Raw genomic sequence first — 24,323 nt, forward strand, 5'->3', positions numbered from 1 at the left:
ACACATCTGACTAGTTTGAAAATTCATTTAATTTCATTATATTTCAATGTACAATCATTTCTAAATCATTTTAATTATGCCCAACCACAATTCTAATGAATATGAACCCCTCACAATAATTGTAAATAGAGGAATGACGGAGAAGCCTGCATGAGTTTTTATTACTGCATTTAACAACCTGTCAATTCAAACAATATGTCAAATTAAATTTTGCTCTTCACTTTATAGCTTATTATTTTTGTGAATTAATTTTCAATACGAATATTCACCCATGTAGATTCATTATGTAGAACACATTTTCAAACAAAATATATTAAATCAGTCAATGTGAGTAGCCTGGGAGGCAAATCTGAGGAATCACATCATCTATTTCTGATAAAGAAGAGCTATCTCAAACTCCTTTACTGGGTCTGTTTGACAATGCCCGACTCCCCTCCATCCAGAGACTTCAAAGATGCTTCTCAGAAAAAGACGGTAAGTCCTGGAGGGACTTCCAACAATTTGCATTTATTCAGCACCCTTTGTATATGTTAGCATCTTGGATTGATGAAAAGAAAACATTATGATACATCTTCTGGGATTGGGATCATCTTCGATGATATCTGGATTTTAAGCTTCTGTGCTTAGTACAAAGCAACATGGCAGGTCTGAAGATTACAAAATCACACAGGTTCAAAACAATAGTTTGGATGAGCATCCATTTGATCGCATCCTTCCAGAACATCCACCTACCATACTCCCATTCCAGCATCAAACTGTTTTTTAAATATCCTAGCAACTTTAAATATTTACCTTTCCTGACAACCTGTTCCAATCATTCATTACCATCTGAGTAAAGAAAAAACTACCCTTTACATAGTTGGTCCCAATGCCAATGGGACGTCACATTCATCACATCCAGGCTTGACTAAGTTAACTCCCTGCTTGTTGACCTTCTCAACTCTTCCCTCCCCAAGCTGAAGACCATTCAGGCCATTCACCCTGTTCCATAAGTTAACTACTCACTCACTGAAGTTGTGTTTCCGCAGATTTCTTCTGAATTTAGCCCCCTTCAATCGTAGGCCGTGTCCTCTGGTTTTATAATTAATTTATTGCTACAACGCACTTTTCCCCATTTTTCTTGACTTGTAAATATAGTTGAAAGTTGAGTAGTGGCTTATAGTTCCAATACTATTCCATACACACTCTTAGATAAACTTTTATGTATCATTTAGCAGATCGTTTTTTGATGCAACAATAAAAGCTGTTCTCTCTGGGATTCAGATTCCATCTCTAGAAGGCTTTTGAATCACTGTCATTACAGAATGAATGAGTCTCAAAAGATCACAGAGGCTTCCTTCCTATGGGGGTGATAGGCTGACGGAGTTTGGTTCCACTGCTTTCATACAGCCACCTGGAACCCATGTATGATCCAGTTTAGCTAGCCAATGGGACAATTGTCCCAAGTTGGATACATGTTGAAGGAGATATGCTGATTCTGGAACCACTCGCTTCAGCTGGGCAGTGCACATCCTGTATGGCATTTCCTTTTATTTGACACTATTTAATAATAATTTAATGATCGCTTTGACTGCGTCTTCGGTCACCCTTCTACCCCTACCGTCCCTGCCCTCCAACTCCCAGCTCGAGTCCAAATCTCTGATTATCCAACGTGAAAGGCGCCATAAAAATGTAATTTGTCGTTATTGTTTGTTGGATGTCCTTCCCGAATTTTTTATTGGCAGATATACTCACAAGCTTGCTCAAATAGCTTTGTTGGAGGTGCGCAAGTGTAATCCCCCTGCTGTGAGAGACTGTTCTCAAAGTAAAATAAGTATCACGTTTGTGTCTGCAGCAGGGGAAATAACAATGGCTCTAGGCTCCCTTACCACATCACCCTTTGTTGACACAGGGTAGCTTAACTGAAAGCTTTAACTCACGTGAAAGCTTGTGTTGAAACTAATACTGAGGCTGCATCAGAAGATAATCTGAAAGAAATAATTGAAATGATCGAAAAGAAATTAGAAGATGCATCGGTATCCTTCCAGAACAAATCTTTGACACTACACGGGCTCCAGGTCACACATGTTCTCCGAGAACAAGCTCAGGAGGATGATGCTGAAGAGAAGTTGATGATGCAGACGATCAATGACTCCCTGGATCTCTGCTCTGAGATTATAGCAAACCAGAAAGAAATCCGCACTTTGGAAAATGAAGTACTTGACGTTCAAAAGCAGTCGCTAATGTTAAAACTAAAACAAACAATGCAAGATGTGAAGAAGGACTGAAAAGTGAAGCAGCAGCATTTGTTACAGGAACTGGAGAATGAGCTTCCAAAACATGGTAAAAAAATTATTAGAACATCTGAAGACTGTAATTTTGGTTCAAAAAGTCTTATAGGATATCATTCTTGCCAGTGAAGCAAATTGGGCCAAGGATCCTGAATTGAAGGAACTTATTTTGCAACTGGAGGAGCATCCACTTGACTGAACTCATTGAAGAACTTTATCTTCTCTGATATTTTTGAGTGGGGAATGTGCTAACCAAATCAATCCCAGCACCATTTTCTTAATAATATAATAATAGTAATAATAATCCTTGCATTTGATATAGCGCTTTTCACATCAGGAGGACGTCCCAAAGCACTTCACAGAATATACTGTAAAGTGAATTGACTGGATATTTGTGAGCGAACGCGTCAGCCAATTGTGCACAGCAATGTCCCACAAACAGTTGTAGATTGAAAATGACCAATTTATTATTGTTTTTTGGTTTTGGAGGGATTATTATTAGGCGTGTGGAGTAAGGAAACTTGCCCAAGGTTTCGCCCTGACCTGCCTGGAATTGAACTCAGGTCTCTCGCTTGCAAAGCGAGTGCTCTAACCACTGAGCTACAGGACTCCACTGATCTACAGGACTCCACAAGTACACTTCTTGTACTTGAGTGGAAAACTTCACATTCTCTGACTCCTATTCTTAGCGTTAGTAACAAAGGTAATAATCCCTTAAAAAAAATTGGATCACTCAATCAACTGCTGTGCACAATTGGCTCCCGCGTTTTACCCCAAAAATATATATATATATTCTGTGAAGCGCTTTGAAACATCTCAAAGACAATGTTAAAGTGCTATATCAATGCAAGGATTATTATTATTATTTCACAGATATGAATTTATTTGGGATGTTGATTTGTTTTTTATGAAATATGTTAAATTAAGGGAGCTGTACCTTTTGATAAACATAATTAAAACAAAGCTTAAACTTGCATAAATAGCTTCAATGAATGCTAACACACATTTGTTCCTCTCTACAACATGAAAAAACCCTCCCTTCTACATTCAGTGATATGCACTCTTAATATCACAACACTGATGAATCTTCTTGTTCAGTTTATTAGGTATACTGTTGTTTGAAAACATACTTCATCCAGAAACAAATAACCCAAATTTTGAAGGGAATTGGATATATACTTGAAAAGGAAAAAAAATTGCAAGGCTATGAGGAAAGAGCGGAGGACTAAATGGATAGCTTTTTCATAGCTGGCAAGGTACAATGGGCTGAATGACTTTCTTCTGTACTGTAGGATTCTATGATTCTAAATGATATGAAGGAGTTAATATAACAAATACAGGTTCAACAATCTGTTGTTTTTGACGTTGTATTATTCCTTCTAACCCTTATCATACACATCTTCTCACACCTTTAGTGTCACACTTGTGGGTGGTGAATTCCTCTTTGTGTATCAAAAGTTCTCTGGGTGCTTGAGGCAAACTACTGAGGCTTTAACTGAGTATTTCATAGCTGATGGCTGATGATACATTTTTGGCACATCATCTGGCAGCTATAAATCTGAATCCGTGATGTTTCCAGGTCTGCTTGGCTTCAGAGTTAGCTTCTAAATACTTTTTGACCCCTACCCTCATAAAACATGGCTGTGTTTCATTGTGAATTATTAGATTGGATGTTAAATATTAAGTCATTATGGTTTACAGTTTCTGCCTCAAGGAAATACAATTTTCTCTCTCTTTTATCAACCTCTCCCTTCCTTTTCCACCTCTGATTGTTGACTTATCTTTTGTTCACATCTGCAGTCCGCTGCACAGTTATAAAGCATGCAACCATTGCGTTTCAACTTGATTACTATCATTACGCTGTGATCTGCAGTCAGCTTTGATAGGGGTGTGCAAAGCGCTACTTGTGCAATTTGCACATGTGTATAAGAGAAAATAACCACTTTGCGCATATAATCTTCAAATAATTAAAGTTTTTTTTCAAGTACTTTAAAAATAATTATAGCAATGGCTTTCTGGCTCAGAACAGCAAACCATGTTTGGTTGTTTGACACCATTGACAGAAATACTTTTCTGAATTTTCAGTTATCTTCTCCTCATTTAAGTACACACAACAAATGTTCTCAGCCATTTTCCAACTAGAAGAATAGACAGGAGACCTTCTCCAAATCCTCTGCTGATAGATACTTATCAGGGCTTGCCATGGGCAAATTAAGTTTATTCTGAAAAATGAAATAAACTGTATTTTAATGGTAAAAACTGAAAGCACATGAACTCCATGGATGGGATAGAACTTGATAAGAGAAATTTTGAAAAAGGCTCAGGAGATTTAGTTGACTTTGCTTGCTAATAAGATCACAATATTGGTTTCGATAAAGAAAGCCATTCAGCCTATCTGGTCTCATCCTTCCAGAACACCCACTCTATCGACCCCTTTGCAGTATAAAACTGCTTTTTAAATGAGTCCAGTGTCGAGGCCTCAACCACCCTTCTTGGCAATCTGTTCCGGTCTTTAATCATCCTCTCAGTAAAGAAAAACTTTCTGATATCTATCGTGAAATTACTCTTTATATACTAAAATCTGGATCTTCTTGTTGTTACGATTTGGTGCATCCTAACATATTGATCTGGGTTTACTTTTTCAATGCCATTAAAATTCCATACACCTCTATGAGGTCCCCTCTGATTTGTCTTCTGTCAAGAATGAAGAGGGTTAGCTTGAATTAATACTGCTCAGAGCTCATTCTTCTAACACTGAGATAATCCTCATTGCTCTCCAATGCACTGCTCCTAGCACTCTTTTGTAGCAATGATGAAAACTGTATGGCGTACTCTAGGAACGGTCTGCCTAATGCATGACCTAGAGATCTAAACTCAATTGATTTATAGCCCAGCATCCTCTTTGCTCCATTTATTGTTTAACCAGTGTAAGGCAGCAATAAACAAATTGAGCACAAATCTGGGCTGTATTGTCAAATCAGTTGTCCAAAAATCATGCTCAAACTGCATAGTGCTCTGGTGAAGCAACCCCTTGTATACTGCACATAGTGTCAGTTATTGTGATGGGGGCAGGGGGAGGGGAGTGCGGGGAGCAGGGTGTCCAGGCACAAGATGCTGAGTGGAGGATCCCCAATTCTAGATAAACTTACTCTAAAGAATGACTACATAAACCTAGTATCTTCAGACCTTGAAAAGATTACAAGAGAGGTTCAGATGAAGAAGGGCTCATTTAATCTTACCTTCCACAATACCATTTTCCCATTACAACACTTTTTTTTATCAATTAATCCAGCATCCTGGCTTCAACCAGCCTTCTTGGTAACTAATTCTGATTATTAATTAGTCTCTGCTAAATAAATACTGTTTGATGTCTGTCGTGGAATTATTTAAGAGAATTATCAAAAGGTATTTAAAATGGAATAGCAAAAGTCAACTAAGAACAATGCTTCCAATTCAGCCAAGACAGCAGGACAAGAGGTTCAGGTTGTCAATGATAAAATTAGAATAGACACCAGGAAGTATTTATTTGCACAGAGTATAAACAGCTGGAACTGGTTATGAAGAAAGGTTGTTCAAGTTAGGACACTGGACTTATGAAATAAATAAATGGTTTGATGTTGAAATGGGAAGATTGCAGAGGTTGTATTCTGCAAGGATGAGATAAAATGACCTGAAGGCTTTCTTCATGTGAATTTCAGTCTCAGGTTTGCTTCTATTGCAGAAAAATGTAATAATGTTTCCTCTGCCATCCACAAAGTGAAATAGATTTTAGAGTGTAATACTATTCACAAATTGGCACAATGTAGATATTATACTTTGGTGATCTCTGTCAAAGAGGCCATGGATCGATTGGTGCAAAAATCAAAATGTCATGCTGATAGAGCAGTAAGTTCTGAGAGTTGAGGGAGCTCCACTCGGCTGTGTGCTCAATGCTGGCATTGGGTGCCAATATTTCAAATTGTTCATTCTCTGCAGTGCTATCCTTCACCTCAATAAGCAAAAAATTGACAAGAAAGGATATACTTTTTAAGTTATTGGTTTTGACTGACAGGCTGTCAAATGTCTATGCCAACTATATGATACCATATGATAGTGCTTCTTTGCACATCTATAAAGTTCTGCTTTTATTTGATGTGAGATGCTGAAAGTTAAGATTGTTGGATAGGCAATTAAATGTGCACACGATACCCAGCTTGTTTAATGCTAAAGTTAGACTGTTAAGATTGGCAAGATCCAATTTTACTTTAATTGTTCTAGTTGGATATTTCAGTGAATATATTAATGCTAATATTAATATAAAGCACATATTGAAACCAGAATGAACTCAGACTAAACTTTCACAGTCTGAAAACTACGGCTTGGCTGATAAAAAAATAGCAGCCACAAAAATAGAACAAACACATTTTCCGGCACATTGGCTCTTTTCATTGTTAAAGGTCAAAAGAACAACAATGGTTCTTTGCTGGTGTTTTTGAAGGTGATAAATCTGCATTTACAAGCAATATAGAGAAGCTCCTTGTTTCTCTGTTTACTATTAATGTAGAAATCATTCATCTCTTTTCTCCAGGCATTAAGGTCAATGCAGCAGAATCAAAGCATTATGCTTCACAATCTTTATCTGGCTACTCATTGATCACTGGCATTAATACATCTTTGTATGACACACACACACCAGATTAATATAAATCTTTGCCTGCAAGAACTCATCTACCAGGAAAGGATGCTCTGCATTTCTGCTTCAGGCGATACTACTGTGCATACACCTGAGAAGAGAGCCACTGAATCATATCCACAAACCTTATAGTATGGGACCAATATATTTAGATTAATTGGTTCCATTTATCATGCTTGAATAACACCAATGAACTGCTGGAGGTGAAATGTGTGCAAACAAAGTTTTAATACATAACCATTCCTAAAACGTAATCTGATTGATATAATCTAAAAATTAATCAATAGCAAATGAGAGTTAGATAGGAAACATATGTGTTTTGCATGCCAATGTACTTAGACTTTTTATTTATTTACATTTGCTATATTTATATCTTACTCCTATTAAATGTGGTTAAAAGATAAATGTCTTGAGCACTATTTTATGCTTGTTTGATACATGTAATGAAAGGTTAAAGAAATCTAAATAAGAATATTGAGCTCCCCAGATGGCTTGGTTGATAAAGGGATTGTCTGGTATGGTACTGAACCATATAGATCAGAAAGGTCCCAGGTTTAATCTGTTATTTATTAACTGATCTCAGACAAAGCAGCAGAAGGAACACAATACTGATCTCTGTCAGTACCTTTGTGCTCTTGGGTTAGAGAAAGAATTTGAGTCAGGGTTTCCACCACTGAATACTAACTCCTGTTGGAAAATTCATGCGTCTGAAGAATAATAATCCTTACACTTGATATGGTTCTATAACATCAAAACATCATGAAACACTTCACAAGTAATTGCTGGAAGGTATAGTGACTGTATATGTGTAGGGAGACATGGCAGACAATTTGTGCGCAACAATGTCCCACAAACAGTCAAAATTGGTGAATGACTAATTTTATATGGTGGACTCAAGGCAGGATCTCTTTTCACTTAGTGCCATGGAATCTTAAATGTCCATCTGAATAGGCAGACAGAGACCTCAGCTCAACATTTCATCTGAAAAATGGTACCTCCAACACTCTAGCTCTCCTCCAGTACTCTACTGTAGACAGACTAGATTGTGAGCCCAAAGTCCTGATATGACAACCAACTGAGCTAGGCTGACACCATAATAGCCGAAGAAAAGATCAGGCTCAGCTGCAATGCCTCACATTCAAACAGTTACAATCTGTCTCACTGTCTGTACTCCACCTCCACCGTCAAATGCATGAGCTCACACTAATCAGGAGGGGAGAAAACTGAAGGAGGGAAAAAAATAAACGAGAATGAGGTGAAAAAATCAAAAGTGATAATTGTAACATTGTAAAAACTCTGGTCAAAGCCATTCAATAATATCACAGTGAGCCAATAGTACTTTGGAAGCAAGCCCTTGACTCCTCCTCTCCTGACTACAGCATGCTGATTGAATCTCGACTTGGTGCAGCCATGGGGCTTCCTCTCCAATGAGCATGACGTTTGAGTGTGCTGGTACCCAGGATACCAGCTTCGCTCTACAAAAAAATCCAAGTTATCCAAGAAATGCTAATATTTGAGTGCTGACACCAATGGCCGTCACTAATTATAGATTTACTTCAACTGCAATTTTCAACTAAGTGATAAGAAGCACCAATGACAATTAGTGCTGGTGCTTATTATTATATCACACTTCAGAATCTTCACTCAAATATGTGCTTTGTGACGCAAAACAATTTTAGTTGCAAAACAACAATAAGAAGATTACATTTGTATAGCGCCTTTCACGTCGGGAGGATGTCCCAAGCCGCTGGACAGTGTACAGCATTTCAGACCCGAGCTGGGGTCAGGGGGGGAGAAAGGAGGGGAAGGGAAGGGGGGTGACCAATGCCATGGTAGAAGAGGAAGGTTTTGAGGCGGGACTTGAAGGAGGCTAAGGAAGGGGCGAGGTGGAATGATTGGGGGATGGAGGTCCAGAGGTTGGGGGCAGAGTGGCTGAAGACTCTCCCACCAATGGTGGGCCGGGTGAGTCGGGGGACATGGAGCAGGCCAGAGCCGGCTGAGTGGAGGGAGCAGGCGGTTTGGTAGGGGGTTAGGAGGTCACAGAGATAGGGTGGGGCGAGACCATTGAGGGCTTTGTAGGTGAGGACCAGGATTTTGAATGGGATCCTCTGAAGGATAGGGAGCCAATGGAGTTGGGCAAGAATGGGGGAGATGAAGTCACGGAGTTTGGTGTGGGCGAGGACACGGGCTGCGGAGTTCTGGATTATCTGCAGCCTGTGGAGGGAGGAGTTGGAAAGGCCGACAAGTAGTGCATTTGCATAGTCGAGCCAGTAGGTGATGAAGGCATGAACAAGAGTTTCAGCGGCCTGAGGGGTGAGGTAGTGGCGGAGTCGGGTGATGTTATGGAGGTGAGGGAAGGCAGAGCAGGTCATGGCTTGGATGTGGGAAAGAAAAGACAGTTGAGGGTCAAACAAGACACCTACGTTCCTGACTGGCTTGCTAAGGTGCTGCATGAAAATCTAGTGGAAAAATTGAGGCATATTTGGGGAGAAATTCTACCTGGGTATAGATTTGCCTTATTTAGCATTTAGAGTGGAAAATTGTTGAATTTATTTAAACTTTGAATAGTCGGCTGGAGTATTCAAACGTCCTCCTTGCGGGCCTCCCCTCCACTACCATCCATAAAATCCAGCTCATACAAAACTCTGCCACCCGCATTCTTACCTGTACCAAACTCCGCTCCCTTATTACCCCATTCCTCGCCAGACTGCACTGGCTGCCTGTCCCAGAGAGGATCGATTTCAAGAACCTCACCCTTGTCTTAAAATCCCTCCACTCCTCCGCAACCCCTACCTCTCTGACCTCTCTCCTCAAAACAGTACCCGTTGCCTTCGTTCCTTCGGGTCTGGCCTCCTCCTTGTCCCCCGAGTCCTCCGCTCCACCCTCGGCGGCCATACCTTCAGCCACTATGCCCCAACGCTCTGGAACTGCCTTCCTCACTCCCTTCACCTCGCCCCCTCTCTTCCTACTTTCAGGTCTCTGCTGAAGACCTTTCTTTTTGCCCGTGCCTTTGGTCACCTTCCTCCCTCTCCCCCTAGCTTGGCCCAGGGATCCGTTACTGTGAAGCGCTCTGAGACGCCGTCCAGCGTGGAGGACGCTATATAAATCCACGTTGTTGTTGTTGTTGTAAACATTGAAGCCATTTTCTGTAGTTCTTCAAACAGCTTACAGAAAACAGTCATCAGATTAATGGATTTTCTCAGATGGCAAATGGGATTCTTGTGTTATAATTATGAGAACAAGATTGAATGAGTGGGTTTTCTTCTCCTGAAACAAGGAAAGTTTAGAGGAATTCCAGAGTGATCGTCACAATTCTGAAAGGTTTCTGGAGCAAAGTAAATCTAATCACACCAAAGACTGTTAGCGGATACAATGGCTTGTCACAAGTAGCTATTGAAGCAGAGACGGTAACAACATTTAAAATGAAATTGGATAAAAAAAGCTAAAAACAAAATACAGAAGGGGTCCAGGAAGAACAAAAATTAGGATTAGAGTAGCTGCAGTGAATGAGATAATAACACTTTAGACTCGATGGGCAGAATGGCCTCCTCCAATGATGTAATTTATATGATCAATGGTTCTGTGGTTCTCCTGACTTATGGAAAAGTGTTGCTGTCTTCGTATCACATCTTTGTGATGGAATGGTTGAGACTGTGCCTTAACAAATACAGAGCAATTGCCCCTTGATCACACCATTTGTTTCATATACTGTCTCTTGTGGACTTATGGGATGTTGTGTGCTATGCAGTGTTTTAAAGCAGCTTTGTGTGCCATGGTTTTCTTTGCCACTTAAGCCACAGTTTGTCTCCAACAGAACAGGGTGCTTCACCTTTCTTCCTGGCAGCTTTATCTCCACAATCATAACATTTATTACATGAAGATCCTACTTTGTTCCTACCCGACCCTTTGCTGGCACTCGGTTAGTTATAGCATCTGTTACTTGTGAATATGTTATGGCTGTTACAGTGTTGTTTGTTTTATATCTCTTGTTGGAAATTCTGATGTCTCACACATTTAACCTACTACTAGCATATCTCTTGGGGTTTATGCTTCAGTTCTTCAATGTATGTTACCTCAGAAAGAGGTGCAGTGCAGTTCTGGATAAATTGTGATTTTATTCATTTAATTACATTTGTGAACCCCACAAGTAGCTACTAATTATCAAGTCTGTGCATTGTACCTGTCCAACAGTTCATGAGCAAAACACAAAATACTGCAGATGCTGGAATCTGATGTAGTTCTGAGGATGGGGTTGTGGACCTGAAATGTTGACTCACTTTCCTTTCTCCATTGATGCTGCCTGACCTGTTGAGTTTTCCCAGCTCTCTGTTTTTGCAACAGTTCATGGGTGTCCACCTAAAATACAGGATTTTGACTTGTATATTTACTGGTATGGAAGAATCTCCATACTCATGTTGCATGATCAGCTGAGTATCTGACACGTGCAGAAATCCATGTCACGGTTAAGAGGCTGCAGTTGTAACTATTGAGAACTCACAGTGACACAGTGTTTCTGTGTGCCAGTTCTGGAATTTACAATTTGTTCCCCTGAGGGGGCAACACAATCTACTTGCATCTGCCTGGAGAACACAGACACAAACACAAAAGCCAAACAGCTACTTGTGAGGCAGCGTCTTGGATGAGATAGAAAGTTTGGAATAAGCTGTTGCATATCCCATTTCACCACATTGGGCTCTAAATGTGCTCTACCTGCATCACCATTAAATGACTGCCAGGAAACCCACTTCCGAAGTAAACAGCATTTACTTAGTTCTAACCCGTGTACAGCATGCAAATTGGCAAGATCTCGGCGCAGACCTGATATCACATCGGAGCTGACGTCTGACCACTCTCTATGCCATACAGGGATATCCATAATGCATAGTATTTATAAGCCAATATAATTATTTGCCTTAACTGTTCGTTCCAACACAGACTCCTTCACCAGCAGACTTTATTAGCATTCTGGGAGGTTACCAGCTTGGCTGCAGTGCCTGAAACAATCAAAACATTGCCAAGTCCACTTTTCCTATTTAAATTCCACTGAATGTGGGTCAAAGTTTGTGTAGGAGTCAAAGGATTGCTCTTGAGGAAGTCGGCACAGACACAATGGACCAAATGGCCTCGTTCTGAGCTATATATTTCTATCGTTCTATGGTTTAAACTGAGGAAGTGACAAACATTCACACACTATTCTTTTTGGTTTGTTCATTTCTTTTCAGTGTGTCAGTGCTTCTCACCAAATTTCTACACTTGTCCTTGCTTCAATTCCTGCTTTTGCCCTCCCTTTTTGGGAGGAGTGTTAGTACAATGAACTCAATATTCTCATCAATATTCTGTTTCTGACGAAGGGTCGTGGACCTGAATCGTTGACTTACTTTCCTTTCTCTATAGATGTTGCCTGATTTACTGAGTTTTCCCAGCTCTCTCTGTTTTGTTTCAGATTCCAGCATCTGCAGTATTTTACGTTTTATTCAATATCCTTATTGTCGGGGCAGAAATGCCTTTAAATTTTGCAAACTGTCCATTGCATTATCAACAATGTCCTTCGGAATGTGTTCCTAGCTCCCATGCTCATTGTTTTCTTTACTGTCTTAATTATCTTGCCGACTGCATCTGTCACTAAGCATGGAATGGAACTTGTCCAATTGAGCTCTGCGTCATTGAACTGCCACACTGTTTTTCTTTTGGTCAGCCAGGTGTCTGGCTCATGCGGAAACCCGTCACTATGCTTAAGAGTATCCAAACCAGACTGAGAATTTAGCTTTGCGTCATTGAGCTCCCCCACTGTAATGCTCAAATCTGCACAGTGCCAGTTTCTGAGGCACCGTCTGGCTGCAGAAATTAGCTGGGGGGAGAAGAAGACATGTTTCCCCACTGCAGTAATCATTGGTACATCTCCTGTACTGAAATGTTATGTTAATGATCACCAGAAATTTACTATAGCAGTAATGAAACTATTTCAGGAGCTTTATTAGCATTATTTTCAGTGTCAGAATGTGATAACTCACATTTATTTAGTGTCCTCAATGTACAGTAATGGCTTGGAGTGCTTCTCAAAGGACGGGGTCAGATACTGAGCAAAGGAGAGAAGAAGGGAAGAGGAAGAAGCAGGAGGTGACTATAGGCGGTAGATTCAAAATAGTAGATTTGTGAGGTGGGACTTAAAGAGTTCCAAAGGTATGGGGAACATGATTTGAAAATCATAAAATGGAGTGAAGACATTGATCTGGTCATGTCCAGAGTTTAATAGATATTACTTTTTTAGGGTGATAATTGGTGGAGGCAATCTGTTAAAGTATTGCCCTTTCACATCTTCAGCCTCTGTTGAAATGTAGATCAGACTGATTGTGTTTGCAAAGGTTGCAAATGAAATGGAGCTGGTATTGTAAACATAGTTTAATCAGCCCAAATACCAGATGTCTCCTGTGAGAAATTGAAAATTTACACTTCTGGAAATTAAATCATAAAAGCTTACAGCACAAAAGGAGGAATTCTGCCTCATCGTGTTTGTGCTGGTGCTTGCTTGCCAACTGGAGTTATATACAAATGCTAAACACCTTCTCTTATTCTTTTCCCATTCCCTTTAAAATTATCTTTCCCAAGGTTTTTTTTTAATATACCCTTTCCAAGACTATTATGATGTCTGCAACATTTGTGTTAAAACATTCCATGGTGTAACAATTACTTGCATTTATATAGCTGCCTTCATTCGGGTAGCGCCACAACTTTCTAACAACTTTATGTGTGTTACAGAAAACTCTAAGGCAATTTTTCTTCTGGTGGCATTGGAGCTATTATGAAGTTAAAGCATGGTGTTTGAGCAGGGTAAACAGAGGTTTACGAGTCATGTAAGTTACAATTGATCTTGGGAGTGCTAAAAATGTCTGTTGGTGCTAAAGGAGGACAATATTCTGTACCATTGTCATCCTCATCTTGAAGTCATATTTCTTCCGCCTCCAAAATCAAAACCTATTGCATTTCTCATATTCCAAATCGTTCAAAACAAGCTCAAACTGATATAATTCAATTGTCTGTAACGTGGCAACTGGCAAAGGGCTATAGTTTGGAAAACAGCCAGCTCTGCGGAAACTTTATACAACCAGCTTCAAACATCTTTGGTGAGGAACAAATTGTGCAATCACAACTTTCACAAAACAACACTCAGAAACAACATTACAAAGCTGCAATTGACCTGCAGATGTTGGCCAAAGGCCAATATAGGCAAGCTACATACAATGTAAAAGGTATTTTCTCACTTGCAATCAAGTAAATTTAATCAAGTAAGAATAGATCTTGCCAGTCTTAGTACAATGAGATGTCTACATGTAAATGTGAACATTTACATGGAGAAAATAAGGAGAAGGGAAAAATAAAATTTTCATTCCTATGAATGACTGATTCACAATTTAGTGTGTCAAGGAATTGATAACGTACTCTTCTTGACTCAGTTTGTCAATGACCTGATGTGACGTGGGGAAATAGCACAGCCAGACAACAAAACTTCTGTATAAAACTTTAGTTGGGCAAATCTTAGGGACATGAGGGATGAGTTAAGTGAAAGTAGATTATGAGGCACTCCTCAAGGATAAATCTGTCAAGGATAAATGTACATCCCCAAAAAATGCTGGTGCAATGCAGGACAAATACACATCTAATAAATAATAAATAAATAAAAATGCAAAAAAAAACACGCAGGAAAAATATAAGGGACTTTTGTTAAAAAAAAACTTATGAATTGAGGGTGATCATTGAAGGTATAATATAATAAATAATAACCCTTGTATTTGATATAGCTCCTTATCACGTCTTCGAGATGTTTCAAAGCACTTCACAAAATTTACTGTAAAGTGAATTGACTGTATATTTTGTAGACGAAACTCAGCAGCCAATTGTTCACAGCAGTGTCCCACAAACAGTCGTGGAATAAGTGATCAATTTCTTCTTAGTTTTTTTGGAAGGACTTACAACAACAACAAGATTCCATTTATAAAGCGCCTTTCACGTCAGGAGGACGTCCCAAGGCGCTGCACAGTTGGGTCATGACCCGAGCAGGGGGGAAATGGTCAGGGTGAGGGAAGGGAGGGAGCAAGGAGGGGAGAAATGGTCAGGGTGAGGGGAGGGAAGGGAGGGAGCGAGGAGGGGGAAGAGAGTCGAGAGGGGAGCTGAAGGCACGGTCAAAGAGAAAGGTTTTGAGACCGGCCTTGAAGGAGGAAAGGGAGGAAGCAAGGCGAAGGCACTGGGGAATGGAGTTCCAGAGCCTGGGGGCTGAGAGGCTGAAGGCCCGACCACCGATGGTAGGGCGGTTGGGGCGGGGGACGTGGAGCAGACCAGAGCCAGAGGAACGGAGGGTACGGGCAGGTAGGTAGGGGGATAGTAGGTTGGAGAGGTAGGAGGGAGCAAGGCCGTGAATGGCCTTGTAGGTGAGGATGAGGATCTTGAAATCAATCCTCTGGGGGATGGGGAGCCAGTGGAGGCGAGCGAGGGTGGGAGAGATGTGGTCCCGAAGCCTGGTGCGGGACAGTACACGAGCTGCAGAGTTACTGCTCACCTTGCAAGCGAGAGGTTTGATTCCTAGGCAGGGGGAAACATTAGGCAAGTTTCCTTACTCTACACGCCTCTGTTTACCTTGCAGTAAGTAAGAACCCGGTTATTAGTCGATTGTCGGCTTGCTTTTCCATGGGTAACAATTCCTTCAAAAAATAATAATAATTTGATTAATACATGTATTTATTTTTTATGATGTATTAATAATTAATAAATATTAATAAATTCAAATGCAAGGATTGCTATTATTATTATTATCCATGATAGAGAAAATGGCGGGTGATAGCAGGAGCCTTCATTGGTTCCAATAGCAAAACATGCTGAAGTCTTATCACATCTCAAATACGTGATAAGGCACTATATCAAATGCAAGAATTATTATTATTTGAGATGTCTGAAAGAAATGGTAAAGCGCTATATCAAATGCAAGGATTTTTATTATTTTTCTGAATGTGCAAATTCAAAGTGATCTCATACCGACAGCTTGATTATGACTTAATTTCTTAATCGTTATTACAGTACGCAAAGCTGTTGCAGCTGATATCATTCATTTCTTTACAGTTTCTAACTTTTTCCGCTTCTCTCTGAAGGCAGTGACTAATGTTGGCGTATGGTTTCACAGATGCTACTAGTTCTCTGATTTGCCCAAGAGACCTTCCTGCACTGTGAATCAAATCAAGTGAACACCAATAGGTTCTGATGTTGGAGCAGGTCTTCCAAGTCAAATCCTAATCCCCATGGATGTAGACTTTTCAGCAGAACTCATTGGATAGCAACAACAATAAATACAACTTGCATTTGTATAGTGGGGTAGTTTAGCATCTTAGGAAAGTAATCAGGATCCAGGACCCTGAATAATTCCCCGTCACCTTTGTATTGTGGAAACAATCTAGTTAACTACAGTCTCTCTTACCACTGTTCAAGCTTCAATTATCCAACTGGATACTCAAGATATGAAGCTTGGAACTTTTCTGGCTTGAATGTCTTACTGAGTTTGGGTACCATCCCATCAAACCACACCACGAGTGGAATCAGCAATGGGCAGAGGTTTTGAAATCATTTGATAATTATTGACTGCTTTGAACTTAAATTTTTAGTAAATACACTAATATCACTGATGATAATTATCCATATTACAGGTCTTTTCACCTCACTGATCATACTTGTTACTCTTTTAACATTGCATTAATACCGTAAAATTGCAGCAAACCATAAATTACATAATTGTATTAAATATTTCCTTTTTCATTTAACCGCCTAAAATCATGCAATTTGAATTGATTCAAATTTAACATTTAATTTAAATATTTTAATGACAATAAGAACAACATATTTATATAGTACCCTTCACATGGGTAGTGTCTTGGAGCACTTAACAGTGGTGTGGTTTGACACCGTGCTGGGAAGAGAAAGGAGGTAACCGAAAGTAGGGTCGAAGATGAAAGTGAAGGTGTGATTTGAAGATGGGCAAAGAGGGGGCAAGATGAAGGAATTTAGCCAAGCAGTTCAAGAGATCTGGGGCATAGTGGCTGAAAGCATAGCCTCCAATTGTGGAGTACAGAGGATGAGGGAAGTGCAGAATACCAAAGCCAGCTGAGGAAAGGCAATGGGTAGAGTTGGGTGCGAGCAGATTGGAGAGTTGGGAAGGTGCCAGGCATGAAGAGATTTGAAAGTGAGAATGAGGATCTTGAAATCAATTAATTCTGCAACAGGGAGACAGTGGAGCCTGTCAAGAACTGGGATGATGGAGACACAGAGTCTGGTATGGATGTGGACAATGCTGGCAGAACTTTGAATCATTTGGACCTTGTTAATAGTTGAAAAGGAAGAGACTGGCAAGGAATGCCCTGGAAAAATCAAGGTGGGAGATTACAAAAGTATAGGTGAGAGTTTCAGCAGCATTTGAAGTAAGAGGGGTAAAGGCAGGCAATGTGATGGACCTGAAGGTGATCTTGGTCAGCGACCAGATGTAGGGTATCAAGGATAACTGGGGATCAGGCCTGATGCCAAGGTTGTGTACAAGATTGGTGAGTCTGAGGGATAAGCAGGGAAGGTTAAGGAGTTCAGAACCTCAGGTGAGAAGACGTTGACAGGATCCGAAGAACTTCAGGAGTAACCTGTAATGTCAGGAGCCTTATATTTTAGTAAATGGGTAAAACATGTTGAAATCATCATCAGATCCTTTCCAAGGAAATAATATGTTAACATAGGGATGTAGTCTATTTGATTTCCAATGTGTCAATTCCCAATCTTGAAGAGCCTTTGGGAGCAATGATGGTGGGGAGAACGCAGACAGGATGTTTGCCTACATTTTGAGCAACACAGAATCAGTAAAAACACAATTCCAATCCACACACTGATGGCTGCAGTTGGATCAAGAGTGGCACAGAGAGGTGTATGGGACCAAAATAGGTTCTGAGGAACAGTGTGATGAGAGCTGAAGTAGAAATTATGAGGGGGAGGAGAGCAAAAAACCCTCAAATTTCTACAGACAAAAACAAAAGAGTTATCTATTCAACTTACTTTGCCAATATTGTGTTCAATGAATCATAGTTGGAATAATATTGCCTAAAACACTTGTGAGTATACAAATAGTTGACATGGTGGCAGAAAAATAAGAAAGATGACTGTTTACAAGAAAGTCAACATTGTTTAGCAACTATCCCCTCAAGGCAAGATGTTTTATTGTGCTTTCTCCCTTGGTAAAACAATATTAGTGCCAGCAGGCCCCCATTTGAACATATCTTAAAATCTTGAAAAGCTCAAAGTCATGTTTGAAGAATTTACCTAATTAACTCTGACATGCTACTGAGATCAAGGTGAGGAACTGATGAAGAATTAATGAAAGGCACAGTTTAGCCCATTGAAATCATTTGAAGTGCTAAAAACAATCACTATTCTAATCATCAAACTGCCTAGAGATTAAACCAATAGTATTCTGTAATAAAGATACAAAATTAGTATTTATCTCATTATACATTTCTCTCTGCAGACCCAGCTCTGAGTCATTTGGGAGGCACAGATGAAAGGTCATGTTTGAAGAAACTCCATCCCCATCCACATCTGCTCCTGACCTTTTGCTTCCCAGGGAATTGCAGGTCCTACTGATGATCGGGGCTTTGATTCGTGATTCCTGTTCCGAACAGCAGCTGCCACAGCTAAACATGGAGATGTGACCTGCTGTGTTTCTGGAAGTAAATGCTGACAAACGACTTGCATAAGGATTGTATCAGGTGAGCAAAGCCTTCCGCTGAATATCGTCTGGGGAAATCAAACTAATGGATGCATTCAGGACTGAGGAATACATCCTTAAGCAGCCAATGCATGCCTTATGGGAGATTCTGTATCTCGATCTGTTTCTTTCATTTAATGCAGTGCCATCATTTCATAGGGATGTATGAAAGAGTTTCAAGGATATGCTGGTCACCCATTATTTATTAAACCTCACAAGAAATTATTGGCACCTGCTGTGTCCCTGAAGACTCATAGATTTTATGGTGCACACACTGACAATATGTTTCTGAATTTAAGCAATTTATAGCATGTTTCTAATGTGTCCTCTTAATATAGCAATAAATCAGAACCAATGAATGTACCACATCTAAGAAAGACTCAATATCTGTTAAAACAACATGCAATAATTTGAACAAATGGGAATATATTTGCTAACTATATTCTGCTTTTTCAGCATCATAAAATACTTGAATCAATATAATGAGAGCCAGTTAACTTTCTAAATCTGTGTTACAAGCTGAAGCTTGGTATATACCCCTGGCAACGTTCAATAAATATTGAATCTTTATAACAGATTCCCTTGCCTCTTGGTGTTCTTATATTTTTTTNCTAGTTATTGTTAATACTTTAAGATGATTAAAAATCGGTTTGACCATGTAACGCACAGATATGCTCAAATCCCTGAGAAAATCATATATTGCAGAACACAAATAAAGCAGATTTTTCAATAATAACTCAAATGAAGATAGATAGTTATTCATGAGTTCCTGTATTTTGTAAGTAAAAGCTCTATTTAGTAATACCTCAATTTTGACTGTATCCTTTCCAGGCTCTTTTTTAGTCAGCCAGGTGCCTGACGCATGATTAAGAGTATCCAAACCTGACTGAAAGTTCCACATGTGTATACTATGAACACATGGAAAATTCCCTGTATCTGGAATGGAATACAAACTCACTTGCTAAATGGGACATACCCTATCTACCTAATTCCAGAAGGTATAATGTCACAGTTTCGCAAAATCCAACACTTGGTGACCCCAGAGTGAATGTTGGGTTAATACTGGAGATTTACCAACTAAAACCACTTAGTTTGTCATTGAGAGTACTGTCTGGCAAGCTTCCTATTGCTTATTCAACTGGGACCACCCAACCCTTTAGGGTTCTGGCTTGCAGAGTTAACATGAGCCAAGTGGGAAGAATCCCTGCTCTCATTGGTTTCCAGACTCATCAAGGTGAGAAATGATGCCTTGCAAGAATGCAAATTTATCTGAGGATACTTTCAGAGTCACAAAGGACAAAACACCAAGAAAGGCATGGTTAAAACCAGTAGAGGATCATTCATTCTGATATATGCATTGTTTTAGAAAAAAATGAAATGTACAAACACTCCCTGCTGTCCTCCCCAAAATGAAACATTTGCAAATGATCCCAGAGACCTGTGATAGAATTTCATACCAGATAATAAAAAGTATTTTGCTTCTGTTCAGAGATGCTGAACCTGACAGCAATACCATTAACTCATTCATTTTACCCTGGAGTTATTCTGCTTCCTGCATTCCATGCAGCAAATCTGCTGAAGTGAGCTAAGTGGAGACTCCGTGTTTACAAAGCTCCTGCATGTTGATATACTTTCATTTATGATAAATACACTTACATTTATAACTCAACATCCATTTTAGGATATCCTGCAGAAATTGCAGTACTTTCAACTGCAATTTATAGCTTTAAATTTAGATTTATTTAGAAGCTCACTTGAAGAAATTTGCTATTGTTACCAACCAAATGGAGCAGAATTGTGCTTAACCCCCACAAACATTTGTTACATGCAACATAGGGAAGAAAATAACCCTCAGAGTTTTATGGTAACATTTACAACAACTTGTAAATATAACAACAAATATAGTTCCCTTCACACAGGAGAGCGTTCAGCAACTATTCCTAACCACTCAAAATAATTAAGCTTCTGCAGTCTCATGTAGTGTAAGTTTTGCATTGTGAATAGTAATAATAATTCTTGCTTTTGATTATAATTATCACGTCTTTGAGATGTCGCCAAGCTTTTCACAGAATATACTGTAAAGTGAATGGAAGGTATATCTTGTGGGCAAAACGTGGCAGCCATTTGCGCACAGCAGTGTCCCACAAACAGTTGTGGATTGAGTGACCTATCTGTCTGTCTGTCTGTCTGTCTGTCTGTCTGTCTGTCTGTCTGTCTAGTTAGATAACAGATGGGCTCTTCAGGAGTGAATGAATTAAGAGTGTACTTCACAACTCTCTAGGAGTTCAATACTTTGAGTTTTAAGGTACCAAACAGATTAATGTGCTGGGGATTGGATAAATTCCCGGATAGCATCTTTGTGAATCATTTTACAGTTTTGCGGCATTTCATGTCGAGAGGTGGTTAGAAGCATGTTTTCTCTCCCAGCATAAAATCTTGCTTTCCATGTTGCATTTCAGCTGAGAACTAATGAAAGTCATGCAAATTAGGAAGTCTGACAATATTTGATTGACAGGAATTCATGTTTAGAACTTTCTGGCTAAAAGTCAAATTCTCTTTGACTTTTTAACTGGTTGAACTACTGAGCCCCTTAATATTCAGCTTCAATTACATTAACCTAGCCACTCAAAGTGTGTTGTATGTAATTAAAGAATTAGAAGTTCCTTTTCTCCTTATAAATCAGTAGTGAAATGCCAGGTCAGGTCAGACAGCTTCCAACAGCACTTTGCGTGATACACTTACATTATGTGAGAACTACTGTGAGGATTCTATTGATTATCAGCCCTTTTTATATTCCCTGGACGGTGATTTTTTGGGTAGTTATCTGACCTATTTGAGTCAATCTCATTGACTCCTCAGGGAGGAGCATGAAGTGACAGTTGTCATCAACCCACATTAGATACAAATTCTGCACTACAAAGTGATAGATTTCCTGTCTGGTATGCTGAAGGGCCTCTGAGTCAGAACAGGTAAAACACACCGCTCTTAATCCATCATTGAACTGCTATAACCATCCAAAATCAGTTCCACTTGGTCAATGCAATTTCCTTACAAAAGCAAACATTTCTGTGGCGCACATTTCCTTTGTATTGCTATTTATACAGCATACCCCACACCTAACATTGCTGAAACCCTCATCCACGCTTTCATCACCTCCTACCTCGACTTTTCCATTGTACTCCTCACTGGTCTTTCCAGCTCCACCATTCACAAAGTCCAACTGATTTAGAATCCGCTGCCCGTATTTTCACCTAAACCAAACTCCACTCCCCCATCAACCAGTTCTTATTAGGCTCCATTGCTCCCTGTCACACAAATAAATTGATTTCAAGAAGCTCACACACAGCTACAAATGCTTCAGACCTTAGCATCTCAAAAGTTTTCCAATCGTTCACGCTCCACTCCTCTATCTGCCCACTTTGTTTGGCTGGCTCAGGCCTACTGCACATTCCCAACCCCTCAACAACAACAACAAATTGCATTTGTATAGCATCTTTTCACATTGAGAGGATGTCCCAAGGCCCTGTACAGTGAGTGATTTTGAATCGGGTTGGGAGGCGTGGTTGAAAGTAATGTCTTGAAGGAGGCAAGGAAGGGAGTTAGGTGAAGGGATTGTGGGATGAAGTTCCAAAGGATACAGGCAGAGAGGTTTCAGCATTAGTGGTCACAAGTTCAGCTGCAAAGCCCCAAACCCTGCTTGAATCCATCCGCCTTGCCCCCTTTTTATCCGTCTTCAAATCTCACCTGAAGATTTTCCTCTTCGACTGTGCCTACAGTCACCTACCCCACTCCTCTCCATCTCTGCTATTGTTCAGTGCTCTTAGACACAACCTAGTGTGAATGACACAATACAAATGCAAGTTGTTAATTGTATTGCCATTATTCTTGGCATTGTAAAATATACAAAAAGAAAATATATGCATATATGCAGGGTTTTTTTGGCTACTTTGAATCCATCCTACAGGCTTCTTAATAAACATTCATCTTTAAACAATCATTTTCCTGGTACTTGCATATTTTCTGCATGAAATATGGTTTTGATAAGGTAGGGAAGATGTTTCCACTGGTGGGGGAGACCCAAACCAGGGGCCATCTATATAGAATAGTCGCAAATAGATGAAATAGGGAAGTTAGAAGAAATTCCTTCACACAGAGACTAGTGGGAATGTGGAACAGGCTACCACAAGGAGTTGTTGAGGCAAATAGCAAAGATGTATATAAGGCAAAGCTAGATAGGTACATGAAGGAGAAAGGATTAGAAGGTTATGCTTGAGGCTTAGTTGAGGAAGCGCAGGAGGAGGCTCATGTGGAGCATGAACACTGGCATAGACCAGTTGAGCCGAATGGCCTGTTTCTATGCTGTATATTCTAAAATATTCAAAATGTGCCAAGGAAAAATTTAAGTTTATCCCTTTGGTTGGTACTCCAGTAGCCTGGATCGTGGCGAAAAATATTTCCATGTAGTCGGTAACTTTTTATATTTTATATAATGTATCCATTATAATATAGCCACAGTTTTGTTCGATGAATCCAGGCTTCCCAACACATTTGGAATTGAAGCACAGTGGAATCAGACTAGCCATTCACGCATTCTTTAACCCTTACAGGACAGATATTTCAGAGAATGATATGCTCACTAGGACAACTGTTTCTTTAAGATTTTTATGAACTGCATGATTTGAGAATGATCTAATATTACAGTAATAATGGTGCTGAATAGATCAAAAGATTTATATCTGGAATATTCCCATAATAGCCCATTCAGCACTTGTGTTCTAAGCACTGTCAGGTTATCTAGGTACTGTCAGGTTGCAAGTTCTACCAATAAGTTCTGACAACAAGTGTCAACAGGTCAGGTGCAAGAAAGAAAGAAACTTGATCTTTTGTTTCATTTGCCGTGAAGTAAAAGTTTTATTTTGTAAATCAAAGACCAGTGAGATTGTTGATATATTTCCAACCTTATTTTGTGGAGATCAAGAAGCATTTCCTGGGTCAGATTGTGCTTGACCGTTTGTACCTATGTGGAGTCCTGTAGCTCAGTGGTTAGAGCACTAGCTTTGCAAGCGAGAGACCTGAGTTCAATTCCAGGCAGGGCGAAACCTTGGGCAAGTTTCCTTACTCCACACGCCTAATAATAATCCCTCCAAAAAACCAAAAACAATAATTAAATTGGTCATTTTCAATCTACGACTGTTTGTGGGACATTGCTGTGCGCAATTGGCTGCCGCGTTCGCCCACAAATATACAGTCAATTCACTTTACAGTGTGTTCTGTGAAGCGCTTTGGGACGTCCTCCTGACGTGAAAAGCGCTATATCAAATGCAAGGATTATTATTATTATTATTATTATTAAACAGCGTTAAATCGTGTAGCTCAATGTAGCATTCGGCTCAGTTTACCTAGCAGTAAGTAGGAATCTGGTTGTTAGTTGATTGGTGGATGGCTTTTCTGGGATAATAATTCCTTCAAAAAAAATAATAAATTGGTCACTTCAATCCATGACTGTTTGTAGGACACTGCGCAATTGGCTGCCACTATTCGGCCCAATATGCACAGTCAATTCATTTTACAGCATATTCTGTGAAGCGCTTTGAGACTTCTT

The 24,323-nt window shown here is 39.8% G+C and overlaps 1 pseudogene; it reads left to right on the forward strand.

Moving 5' to 3' along the window:
- Positions 1–420: 420 nt before the first annotated feature.
- On the forward strand, positions 421–2,469 carry LOC103178653 (annotated as a pseudogene).
- Positions 2,470–24,323: the final 21,854 nt, after the last annotated feature.

Source organism: Callorhinchus milii, unplaced genomic scaffold, assembly GCF_018977255.1.
Source record: "Callorhinchus milii isolate IMCB2004 unplaced genomic scaffold, IMCB_Cmil_1.0 Scaffold4, whole genome shotgun sequence".
NCBI lineage: Eukaryota > Metazoa > Chordata > Chondrichthyes > Chimaeriformes > Callorhinchidae > Callorhinchus > Callorhinchus milii.